This window comes from Palaemon carinicauda, chromosome 43 (genome assembly GCF_036898095.1).
Source record: "Palaemon carinicauda isolate YSFRI2023 chromosome 43, ASM3689809v2, whole genome shotgun sequence".
NCBI classification, from domain to species: Eukaryota; Metazoa; Arthropoda; class Malacostraca; order Decapoda; family Palaemonidae; genus Palaemon; species Palaemon carinicauda.
This window is the reverse complement of record NC_090767.1, coordinates 23595453-23608002: the sequence shown is the minus strand read 5'-3', so window position 1 is coordinate 23608002 and position 12550 is coordinate 23595453. Positions and strand designations below refer to the sequence as shown.

The 12550-nt window shown below is 55.6% G+C and overlaps 1 protein-coding gene and 1 long non-coding RNA gene across 4 annotated transcripts in view; both read right to left on the bottom strand.

Moving 5' to 3' along the window:
- LOC137634019 (uncharacterized) overlaps window positions 1-12550 on the bottom strand; it is a 411582-nt gene that overhangs the window by 271521 nt on the left and 127511 nt on the right. The window lies entirely within an intron of this gene.
- Window positions 5865-12550, bottom strand: part of LOC137633620 (uncharacterized) — a 444399-nt gene continuing 437713 nt past the window's right edge. Inside the window, exon 3 of the long non-coding RNA XR_011042309.1 lies at window positions 5865-5940. This is a non-coding gene — a long non-coding RNA (uncharacterized lncRNA). The remainder of the gene's footprint in view (window positions 5941-12550) is intronic.

The following is a 12550-nucleotide window of genomic DNA, read 5'->3' as shown; positions in this document are numbered from 1 at the left end:
AAGAGACCATGGGTTGCATACATCTTCCCATCCTCACCAATCATAAGGCCTAGCTGCATCTATCATCCGGTCCAACAAACAACAGGCTGACTACTGTGCCCCAAAGGAAGAGGAGAAAACAAAGAAAATCCCAGTAAATGTTACATCTCATTCTGTTTATAATATTACGAGAAGGTTGAAGCAATATAAAGAGGAAGAAAAAGATAAGAAAGAGAGAAATTTAGATTCGAACTGGGGGAGCAATTTCCCCAAGTTCGAGAGCCCTCTTGCCCGTCACCAAGTTTCAGCACGGGAATAGAATGCTGTGCTGAAGCTCAATGACTTCATCAAGGCATTCTCTCATTAAGAGGGTTGCCAGGAATGAAGCGAGCTGATAGTGTTATCGAGTGGACTTCGGACCACCTCAGAATCTCTACTTCAAGATGGGATAGTTGTTGTGAAAAGGTACCTCCCTATTTGTTGATATAAGCCACTACCGTGGTGTTGTCGCTCATCACCACCACGGAGTGGCCCGCCAGGGTCCGTTGGAACTGTTGAAGGGCCAGATACACGGCCTTCATCTGAAGCAGGTTGATGTGTAGGTACTTTTCTGATTCTGACCAAAGGCCTGAGACCCTCGGGTTCAGAATGTGGGCCCCCAACCCTTCTTTTGACGCGTCCGAGAACAGTGTCAAATCCGGGGGAAGGACGAGAAGATCCACTCCATTTCGTAGGTTTTCGTCCATCAGCCACCACCACAGGTCCGCCTGTTTCGTGGATCCCATAGGGACCAGAAAGTCCGGAGAATCGGAGCCTTGATTCCACCAGGACTTTAACCGCCACTGCAGAGATCTTATCCTGAGGCGGCCGTTCAGGACCAGACGGGCCAGGGAGGCTAGGTGACCTAAAAGACGTAACCCTGATTGGATAGGAAGCTCTTCCAGCCTGAGGAAGGGCTCTGCAACCCTCCTCAGCCTTGCTATCCTGTCGTCTGATTGAAAGGCTTTGTGGTATTGGTGTCTAATAACATGCCTAGATATACCAGTCGTTGGGTCGGCTGCAGAGAGGACTTCTCGAGATTTACCATGATCCCCAGATCTTGGCAAAGTCCCAGAAGCCTGTCTCGGTGTCGAAGAAGGGTCGACTTCGAGTCTGGAAGTATGCGTCCTTCAGATCCACTGTGCACATGAAGTCTTGTGGTCTCACTGCAAGTCTGACCGTGTCCGCTGTCTCCATGCTGAACGAAGTTTGTTTGACAAACTTGTTCAGAGTTGAGAGATCGATGACGGGTCTCCAGCCTCCAGACGCCTTCTTTACAAGAAAGAGTCGACTGAAGAAGCCTGGGGAGCCGTCGACAACCTCTTGGACAGCATCCTTCTTGAGCATGGTCTCGACTTCTGCCCGAAGGGCTAGCCCCTTTGCCGATCCCATGGCATAGGAGCTCAACGACACTGGATTCGCCGTCAGGGGAGGTTGAGATGTTGTGAATGGGATGCGATATCCTTGGCCCATCACAGAGATCGTCCAGGAATCGGCCCCATGTTGCTGCCACCTGTGCACGCAACTTTGTAGGCATCCCCCCACAGGTGGACACGCAGGGGGACTGCCAATCCTAGCGTTTACGGCCACGGCCGCTCCCTCTAGGATTTCTGCCTCCCTTGGAGGACTTTCCGCCCCTCTTGTCCTTGACAGGAAAGGGCTGTGGCTTAGACACCTTCGTCTTAGCTGCCGGAGCCTGCTTCGGTGTCCTGCAAGGCTGCTGTTGATACTGTTGTGGAGCTGGAGGCTTGTAGGGCCGAGATGTGAGGGCCCTTTGTAGGAGCGAATCATGATTCGACTTCCTCCACCTCTCACCTGTGCGTTCTATATCCTTGGGCTCAAACAAGCTTCCTCCAAGGATGGAGGAGTGCCTGAGCCTGCAGACATCCACGGCGGGGACCTTCGGATGGAACTTCTTGGTCACTGCATCAAGTCGCTTTAAGATCGAGTTGGCCCACAGGTTGGTAACCTGGTGATCCAGGAACTCGATGGAGCGAGTGCCCGAGAGGAGGAAGATCTCCAGGGCCTTCCTATTGCTCTCCTTAGACAAGTCCTCGGAGCGCAAGAGGATGCCCAGAGACCCCAGCCAGACATCCAGCCACGAAGTGGCCTGCATGACACACTTCGCGACCTTCTCCTGGCTTAGGATCTACGATGCCGAGAATGTCACCTGTCGGGAGGAGAGCTTCTCAAGAGGAGTTCCCCTTGTGAGCTCTTCCACCGAGTGGTGGAGGGGAAGAGCTATACTGGACTCCCCCATGATCTCAAAATACCTCCTCTGCTGTAAACGAGGAGGTGGGAGGAGTTTGTTCCCGGAAGAAGAACGGCTGGAGGAGGCGAGTTCCGAGAGCTGGGCTTCAACCTTATCTCTGGCACTCTTCACCCCCTGGGACCAAGGCAAAGCTGCACTGGCCCTTGGGGGTTTTTGGGTACCATAGACTTGGTCTAGGACCGTATCCTTGCCTTCGCGAGGGGCGATCTCCAGGTCCTTGAACCTGTTGAGTTGCCTCATCAGATTCAAGACCTGCCAGAAGGCATGCTCCGACTCGTGCTGCTCTCCTCTCTGTGGACTGGCAGCTAAGTCTCCTGTCCCCAAAGGTTCTTCTTGGGGAGACACGTGGACGTTCTCCCGGGGTCTGGTTGGCTCTGGTCGGATCCGTGAAGAAGACCTAGGAATCGTCTTTGAATCCTTGGGTTCCCTCTTAGGAGGGATACAGGACTCCAGCAAAGAGGTCTGGAAGGTACCTTCCACGCGAGACGTTTCTCTTCCTCGAGGTGGGGTTCCTCCCATTGGTGCCGTGGGAGAGTCCCTCACCCCGCTGGACTCTGCTGAGGACGGAAAAGCTTCGTCCACAGGAGACGATGAAAACGACTGCGAAGGGGATGGAGCCTTCCTGTCGGACCTCTTGGGAGCCAACTTCTCCCTGGAACCACGAAGTCTACTCCTCTCTTTCTCTTCAGCGGGGATGAGTCTGTCTTTGGTTTAAGCCCCAGATCAGCGAGGGCCAGCTTCACAGCCTGCACCACCGGTTTCATCAGGTGACCAAACCAAGACTGACGGGTGACCGACGCAGTGTCAGTAATCCCCGCTGGAGGGAAGGGGATCTCCTGATCCTTCGGAGTGGATGCAACGGGGCCTGCCTGAAATGAAGAAAGGGAAGAATGTCGCCTGGACCTCTCCGGTGACTCTTCCTGGTCCTGGGTGAGTGGCGATCCTGATGGCGATCTGGAAGTACGCGTCCCTGTCGGAAGCACGCGCTGCGGATCCCGGCAAGAATGGGGTTCGCGCTGGCGCTCACGCGATGGAGCATTCAGAGGGTCGCGCAGGTGAATGAGCGCGTGAGGGTAGAGGAGATCGCTGCCGGTCAGGAGAACGATGGTGCACAGGAGATCGATGGCGCGTGGGCGAGCGATGGCGCGTTGGAGAGCAATGGCGCGTGATGGCATGTTGGCGAACGATGGCGCGCAGGTGATTTAGCGCGTGTGCGGGTCAGAGACCTGTGACGATCCAAGGCATGGGCGCGCTAGCGAGCGCTTGCGCACAGGCAAAGGATCGCGCGGGCGCGCAGGAGATCGTTAGCGTGCAGGAGGGTGTCGATGCGCAGTCAGCTGGGGCGCAGGATCAGATGGCGAGGAAGTGCGCAAGGTCAAACGCTCGCGGTCGGGCTCAGAAGAAGACCCGTGGACGCGCGAGTGCGCAGGAACTCTTGAAGTGCGCGGGGGGCTGTTGCGCAGGCGAATATGGGCGCAGAGATCCTTGCCTGCGTCCAGATCCGAAGATCTAGGGCGCGTGGGTGTGCGTTGGCGCGCATCAGGAACAAGATGCGCAGGTGCGCGCTGACGACCAGGAGATCGTGGGGGCTCAGGAGAGTGATGGCGCGCATCAGGAACAGAAGGGCGCTGACGGCTAGCAGGAGAGTGCTGGCGAGCAGGAGAGCGCTGACGAGCAGGAGAGCGCTGACGAGCAGGAGCACGCTGGCGAGGCGTGTCTGAAGGCTGCAGCTCTGGAGAGCGCATGGGCGCTACTGCGCGCAGGGGAATCCTGACGCGCAAGGGATTTACCCACACCGTGGGATACGTCCCTTTGCCCCGAAGGAACCAGTGCCTGTTGGATGACGGGATGAGAAGGCGCCTGCTGTGCATCTGCATCCAGGGGTGATGGCAGGCCGGAAGGACTGGAAGGTCTGGCAGGCGTAGGAGATCGTGAGCAATCTGCGGAGAGGTCCAAGGACGTGGCTGCGATGGTCTGCTCCCGACGAGAAGAATCTTCGGCAGGGGAAGGCGTCAGTGAAGAAGACCCGAAGAGGCGCCTCCTAACTCCCTTGTAGGGAGAAGGAAGGCCCCTACGGCGAAGAGGACGAGCCTTACGGCGAAGGCGACCTCGAGGCAGGGCATCCACATCGTCGGTCCTCCGAAGAGGAGTCTCTGTCAGTGCGCTCCCCGGAGGAGGAGACGCACCCGCAGGAGAGACCGTGGGATTCCACTTTCCCCTCGAAGGATGTTCGGAGGGGGAGGCTGAGCCTTCAGCAACGTCCGCAGCAGCAGCTGAGGTTTGACCAGACCCGTCGGAAGCCTCTGCCACAATAACGTCGACAATAGACAGAGGGTCTACCTCTGCTATTACCGGCGATTGCTTGACAGCTGCCCCCTACTGGATCAGGTCAAACCGGGCTTCCTTGGAGGGCAAGCCCTTAAGCCCCAAGGAAACCCAAAGCTGAAAGAGATCATCATTAGACACAGCATGGTCATCATCGTAATGAGATTCAATATCCTCCCCCGGAGGAGGAGGGGGAGCTGCCTCGCTATGGGAGGCAACGCCCTCTCCCGCACCCCGAGGTCGGGAAACAGAACAATGGCCTACGCTACCACTCGACGGCCTCTCACGAGAGACCGACCGAGTGGGAGCTTCGGAGGAGGTTCGGGCGGCGGAAAAAGAGTCCTTATAGCCTTCCTTCTTCAAGGCAGCCCTTAAAGGAGAAAGGTCTCTCTTGGACTTCTTCTTACGCCGCCGGGCAAACCTCACCCACTGGGAGGTAGACCACTCCCTGCACTCACTACAAGTTAAGTCTCTATCAGACTGTTAACCTCGACACTGCGGGCAAAGGGTGTGAGGATCCGTCTTGACCGCCGACATGAATGTTCCATAGGGGCGGCCGGGGAGTCCAGGGCACTTGCGCATAATTGCGATGAAGGTAGAGGCCAACTTCCAAACACACAAAGCTGAAGAAAAAGAAAAAAAAGGTTAAGGCTGTCAAAAGCGAGGACGAAAGACAGACACGTCTGCTCATCGTCCGAGCCAAAAGTGAAGTGAGACAATTCACCGGTGTGTGGGGGGGAGGGGTAGCAAGCTACCCCTTCCCCTACCCCCTAGCTAACTAGCGCGGTGGTAGTTAACCCTCGTTAAAAATCTAATGGCTCATCATTTCAGCTACGACGAAAGTAAACCCTATGTAAATAGCGTGGTTTGTATTTCGGTTACGGAACAATTACATATTTAAAGATACCATTACCTTCAACAAGTAACAGGAATAATCACCTTTTGATATTATTGTTGGACGAGCATATGAAAAAGAAGACATTCTCGACGGGATCCTGGTTTAGCATACGCATGCCCGGGAAGCTGGGACACACGGCCGCAAAGTTGGTGTCGGCCTTCGACCAGAGGGCGTACATCTCCTCCAGACAGAGGTCCAGTTGAAAGTAGTCCCTCAGGAGTCTCTGGCATTCTGTCTCGCTGATCACACCGGACTGGTAATCAGAGTTACCGTTTACTTTGCTTTTTTCGCTCTTTTGTCTCTTCGCTTTCGGCGCTGGCTCTTCGCCGTCGCGCAGCGGAAGCGGAAGCTCCGGTGTCATCTTGGCACAGTCCAAACGTGGTTTCCAATGATGCCGTGTCATTTCCCAGAGACAGCTTCCCTCCATCTGAAACGCCAAATGTTGTGTAAAGTATTGACATTTTCATCAACTTATGACACCAGAAATGAGACTACAGTACTGTATTATTAAAACTGCCTCTTCTCATTCATCACCATCAAACCTCACACTTCTTTATTCATTACTGTATTCCAGAGAGTTGCAAAACCTCTTTGACACTATAAACCCCAAAAAGGAACCCCACATCTTTGCTAACACTCTATATAGTACAAAATATGTGGCAGTATGTTAAGTGTCGGTACTTTTGCTCTACATTTCTTAACCATTGAAGAATATAAAAAAGTGTATAAGACATTATTGCTCATAATCAAAACATCAAAGAGATGGCAGTCTATCACATAGATCTCAACTGTCTCGCAGAGTCTACCTCAAATCATATTCCCAGGTTTTAAAAGTAATTTCTATTTTCCCTAACTATACAAACCACCGTTCTTCAATAGGAGACTTATTATCCTTAGGAGGGAGGAATTCCCTCTGATTAAACCGGACGGTTTACTTTCCCGGGAAATGCCAAAGCACTTTGGTCTTGTGGAGGAGCGGAAGTGACGGCTCCTGCCTATCAACCTCCCAACGACTTGGACATGAAGATGAGGAAGGTGTTGGGATAAGCCACTACCAGGGACTGACAGACGATCATGAAGAAACTACATATGTGTGGATTATACGTTGTCTGAATGTGTGGTCATAAGAGACCATGGGTTGCATACATCTTCCCATCTTCCCCAATCATAAGGCCTGGCTGCATCTATCATCCGGTCCAACAAACAACAGGCTGACTACTATGCCCCAAAAGAAAGAGGAAAAAACAAAGAAAATCCCAGTAAATGTTACATCTCATTCTGTTTATAATATTAGGAGAAGGTTGAAGCAATATAAAGAGGAAGAAAAAGATAAGAAAGAGAGAAATTTAGATTCGAACTGGGGGAGCAATTTCCCCAAGTTCGAGAGCCCTCTTGCCCGTCACCAAGTTTCAGCACGGGAGTAGAATGCTGTGCTGAACCTCAATGACTTCATCAAGGCATTCTCTCATTAAGAGGGTTGCCAGGAATGAAGCGAGCTGATAGTGTTATCGAGTGGACTTCGGACCACCTCAGAATCTCTATTGCAAGATGGGATAGTTGTTGTGAAAAGGTACCTCCCTATTTGTTGATATAAGCCACTACTGTAGTGTTGTCGCTCATCACCGCCACGGAGTGGCCCGCCAGGGTCCGTTGGAACTGTTGAAGGGCCAGATACACGGCCTTCATCTCTAGCAGGTAGATGTGTAGGTACTTTTCTGATTCTGACCAAAGGCCTGAGACCCTCGGGTTCAGAACGTGGGCCCCCCACTCTTCTTTTGACGCGTCCGAGAACAGTGTCAAATCCGGCGGAAGGACGAGAAGATCCACTCCCTTTCATAGGTTTTCGTCCATCAGCCACCACCGCGGGTCCGCCTGTTTCGTGGATCCCATAGGGACCAGAGAGTCCGGGGAATCGGTGCCCTGATTCCACCGGGCCTTGAGCCGTCATTGCAGGGATCTCATCCTGAGACGGCCGTTCGGGACTAGATGGGCCACGGACGCTAGGTGACCTAAAAGACGTAACCATGATTGGGCTGGAAGCTCTTCCCGCCTGAGGAAGGGCTCTGCAACCCTCCTCAGCCTTGCTATCCTGTCGTCTGATGGAAAGGCTTTGTGGAGATTGGTGTCTAATAACATGCCTAGATATACCAGGCGTTGGGTCGGCTGCAGAGAGGACTTCTCGAGATTTACCATGATCCCCAGATCTTGGCAAAGTCCCAGAAGCCTGTCTCGGTGTCGAAGAAGGATCGACTTCGAGTCTGCCAAGATCAGCCAGTCGTCCAGATATCGGAGGAGACGGATGCCGTTCCTGTGCGCCCACAACGAAATCAGGGTGAACACTCTGGTGAACACCTGAGGTGCTGTGGAGAGACCGAAGCACAGTACCTTGAACTGGTAGGTCTTGCTGTTTAGGCTGAATCTTAAGTACTTCCTGGAAGACGGATGGATTGGGATCTGGAAGTATGTGTCCTTCAGATCCACTGTGCACATGGAGTCTTGTGGTCTCACTGCAAGTCTGACCGTGTCCGCTGTCTCCATGCTGAACGAAGTTTGTTTGACAAACTTGTTCAGAGTTGAGAGATCGATGACGGGTCTCCAGCCTCCAGACGCCTTCTTTACAAGAAAGAGTCGACTGAAGAAGCCTGGGGAGCCGTCGACAACCTCTTGGACAGCATCCTTCTTGAGCATGGTCTCGACTTCTGCCCGAAGGGCTAGCCCCTTTGCCGATCCCATGGCATAGGAGCTCAACGACACTGGATTCGCTGTCAGGGGAGGTTGAGATGTTGTGAATGGGACGCGATATCCTTGGCCCATCACAGAGATCGTCCAGGAATCGGCCCCGAGTTGCTGCCACCTGAGCACGCAACTTTGTAGGCATCCCCCCACAGGTGGACACGCAGGGGGATTGCCAATCCTTGTTCTTGCGGCCTCGGCCGCTCCTTCTAGGATTTTTGCCTCCCCTGGAGGACTTTGCACCCCTCTTGTCTTTGACAGGAAAGGGCTGCGGTTTAGACACCTTGGTCTTAGCTGCCAGAGCCTGCTTCGGTGTCCTGTGAGGCTGTTGTTGTTGTTGAGGAGCAGGAGGCTTGTAGGGCCAAGATGTAAGGGCCTTCTGGAGGAGCGAATCTTGGCTCGTCTTCCTCCACCTCTCAGCTGTCCGTTCTACGTCCTTGGGCTCAAACATGCTTCCTCCAAGGATGGAGGAATGTCTGAGCTTGCTGACATCCATAGCGGGGACCTTCGGGTGGAACCTCTCGGTCACTGTATCAAGGCACTTGAGAATCGAGTTAGCCCACAGGTTAGTGACCTGGTGAGCTAAAAACTCGATCGAGCGCGTTCCCGAGAGGAGGAAGGTCTCCAGGGCCTTCCTATTGCTCTCCTTGGACAAGTCCTCAGAGTGCAACAGGATGCCCAGAGACCCTAGCCAGACATCCAGCCACGAAGTGGCCTGCATGGCACACTTCGCGACCTTCTCCTGGCTCAGGACCTCCGACGCCGTGAATGTCACCTGCCGGGCGTTGAGTTTCTCTACAGAGCGACCCCTGGAGAGCTCTTCCACGGAGTGGTGGAGGGGAAGAGCTAAACAAGGCTCCTCCATGATCTCGAAGTACCTCCTCTGCTGCACGCGAGGAGGTGGGAGGAGCTTGTTCCCGGCAGAAGAACGGCTGCAGGAGGCGAGCTCGGAAAGCTGGCCCTCGACCTTGTCCCTGGCGCTCTTCACCCCCTGGGACCAGGGCAGGGCTGCACTTGTCTTGGGGGGCTTCTGAATGCCATAAACCTGGTCCAGGACCGTATCCTTGCCTTCGCGAGGGGCGGTCTCGGGATCCTTGAAACTATTGAGTTGCCTCATTAGTCCAAGGACCTGCCAGAAGGCGTGCTCCGATTCGCGCTGCTCTCCTCCTTGTGGACTGGCAGCTAAGTCTCCTGTCCCCATTGGCTCTTCATTGGGGGACACGCGGACGTTCTCCCGGGGAAGGGCTGGCTCTGGACGAAACCTCGACGATGATTTGGGTAACATCTTGGAGTCCTTGGGCTCCCTCCTGGGAGGGATACAGGACTCCAGCAAAGTGGTCTGGAAGGTCCCTCCTACGCGAGACGTTTCTCTTCCTTGAGGTGGGGTTCCTCCCATTGGTGCCGTGGGAGAGTGTCTCACCTCACTGGATTCTCCCGAGGATGGGAAAGGTTCGTCCACAGGAGGAGAAAACGTCTGCGAGGGGGAAGGGCCCTTCCCGACGGACCTCTTGGGAGTCAGCTTAATCCTGGGAGAAGTCACCGCGAAATCCACTCCTCTCCTTCCCTTCAGTGGCTGGCTTCATAGCCTGCACCTCTTGGGAGCCAGCTTAACCCTGGGAGAAGTCACCATGAAATCCACTCGTCTCCTCTTCAGTGGGGGCGAGGGAGCCTTTGGTTTCAGTCCCAGACCTGCGAGGGCTGGCTTCATAGCCTGCACCACCGCTTTCATCAGAGACCCGAACCAAGGCTGGCGGCTGACTGACGCAGTGTCAGCGACCCCCGCTGGAGGGAAGGGGATCGGTTGGTCCTTCGGAGTGGATACTACAGGGCCTGCCTGAAAAGAAGAAAGGGAAGAAGAATGTTGTCCGGACCTCTTCGATGACTCTTCCTGCTCCTGGGCGCGTTCTCAGCGCTTCCGCGATGGTGATCGCGAGGACGATCTGGAAGTACACGGCCCCGGTACCTCGCAAGGCTGGGCGCGCTGCGAAACCCGGCGGGAATCACGCTGGGGGTCGCGTGATGGTAGGATCGCTGGTTCGCGCTGGCGTTCGCGCGGTGGCAGAATTACCGGGTCGAGCTGGCGCTCGCGCGATGGCAGAATCGCGGGGTCGCGCGTGGGCGACCGTTGGCGCGCGGAGATGAGGGCGCGGGGGCGCTGTTTACTTGGCGCGCTGGTGAGTGGGCGCGCAGGCGAAGGTGTGCGTGAATGCACAGGCGAGCGCGAGTGCCTGAGTGATCGCTGGCGATCAGGAGAATGATGGCGCGTAGGTGAATGATGGAGCCTAGGCGAGATCAAGCGCGTTGGCGAACGATGGCGCGTTGGAGAGCGACGGCGCGTTGGTGATTAATGACGAGTGGAACGCGTGGGTGACCGACCGCGCACAGGTGAGTTGGCGCGTGGGTGAGTCGGAGCCCTGTGGCGATCATACGCGTGGGCGCGTTGGTGAGCGTTCGCGCGCAGACGAAGGATCGCGCGGGCGCGTAGGAGATCGCTGACGCGTAGGATGGCGCGCCGTGGCTGATGGTCTCGAAGGTGAAGTCTCGTGGGCGGGCTCAGGAGCTGGCTCGTGGGCACGTATGCCCTTAAGTGCGCGCTGGAGACTGGAGCGCAGGCGGTAGTCGACGCTTAGGGGAACGCTGGCGAGGCTAAGGAACAATGTCCTTGCCTGTGCCCAGATCCGAAGATCGTGGGCGCCCGGGCGAACGTTGGCGCGCTGGGCGCGTATCAGGAACTGGGCGTGCCGTAGAGCGCTGATGCGCCGGAGGTTGACGGCGCGCAGGTGAGCGCTGAGCAGGAGAGCGCTGGCGAGCAGGTGAAAGCTGGCGAGCAGGAGAGCGCTGATGAGCAGGAGAGCGCTGGCGAACAGGGGCGCGTTGGAGATCAGGAGAACGCTGGAGATCAGGAGAGCGCTGGCGAGGAGAGTCAGGAGACTCTACGGCAGGAGAAACCTGGCGCGGAAGGGCCTCACCCACATTGTGAGAGGCCCTTCTGCCCCGAAGGGACAGGTGCTTGCGTAGGCAAGGAAGATCTGGCAGGCGCAGGAGATCGCGAACGATCAGCAGAGAGGTCCAGAGGAGTTACTGCTACGATCTGTTCCTGATGAGAAGAGTCCTTCACAGGGGACGACGAGGATGACGACACGAAGAGGAGGCGCCTCTTGACTCCCTTGTAAGGAGAAGGAAGGCCTCGGCGACAAAGAGGAGGGCGAGCCTTACGGCGAAGACGACCTCGTGGCAGGGTATCAGCATCGTCGGTCCTCCGAAGAGGAGTCTCTGTTAGTGCACTCCCCCAAGGGGGAGCAACACTCGCAGGAGAGACTGTTGGACCCAGCTTCCCCCTTGAAGGATTTTCGGAGGGGGAACCTGGGCCTTCAGCAGCAACACCAACAGTAGCAGCAGGGGTTTGACCCAACCCGTCGGACGCCTTTGTCACAACGTCGTCAATAGCCAGGGGATCTACCTCTGGTATTACCGGCGACTGTTAGACAGCTGCCCCCAACTGGATCAGATCAAACAGGGCTTCCAAGGATGACGACACGAAGAGGAGGCGCCTCTTGACTCCCTTGTAAGGAGAAGGAAGGCCTCGGCGACAAAGAGGAGGGCGAGCCTTACGGCGAAGACGACCTCGTGGCAGGGTATCAGCATCGTCGGTCCTCCGAAGAGGAGTCTCTGTTAGTGCACTCCCCCAAGGGGGAGCAACACTCGCAGGAGAGACTGTTAGACCCAGCTTCCCCCTTGAAGGATTTTCGGAGGGGGAACCTGGGCCTTCAGCAGCAACACCAACAGTAGCAGCAGGGGTTTGACCCAACCCGTCGGACGCCTCTGTCACAACGTCGTCAATAGCCAGGGGATCTACCTCTGGTATTACCGGCGACTGTTAGACAGCTGCCCCCAACTGGATCAGATCAAACAGGGCTTCCTTGGAGGGTGAGCCCTTAAGCCCCAAGGAAGCCCAAAGCTGGAAAAGATCATCATTAGACACAGTTTGGTCGTAATCTACAAAATCAATAATATCCTCCCCCGGAGGAGGAGGGGGAGCTGCCTCGGTATGGGAAGCAACGCCCTCTCCCACACACCGAGTTCGGGAAACAAAAGAAGGGCCTACGCTACCACTCGGCGGCCTCTCACGAGAGACCGAACGAGTGGGAGCTTCGGAGGAGGTTCGGGCAATGGAAAAAGAGTCCTTGAAGCCTTCCTTCCCCTAGGGGGAAGAACGGTCTCTCTTAGAACTCTTCTTACGCCGCCGCGCAAACCTCTCCCACTGGGAGGTAGGCCACTCCCGACATTCCATACACAAATTATCA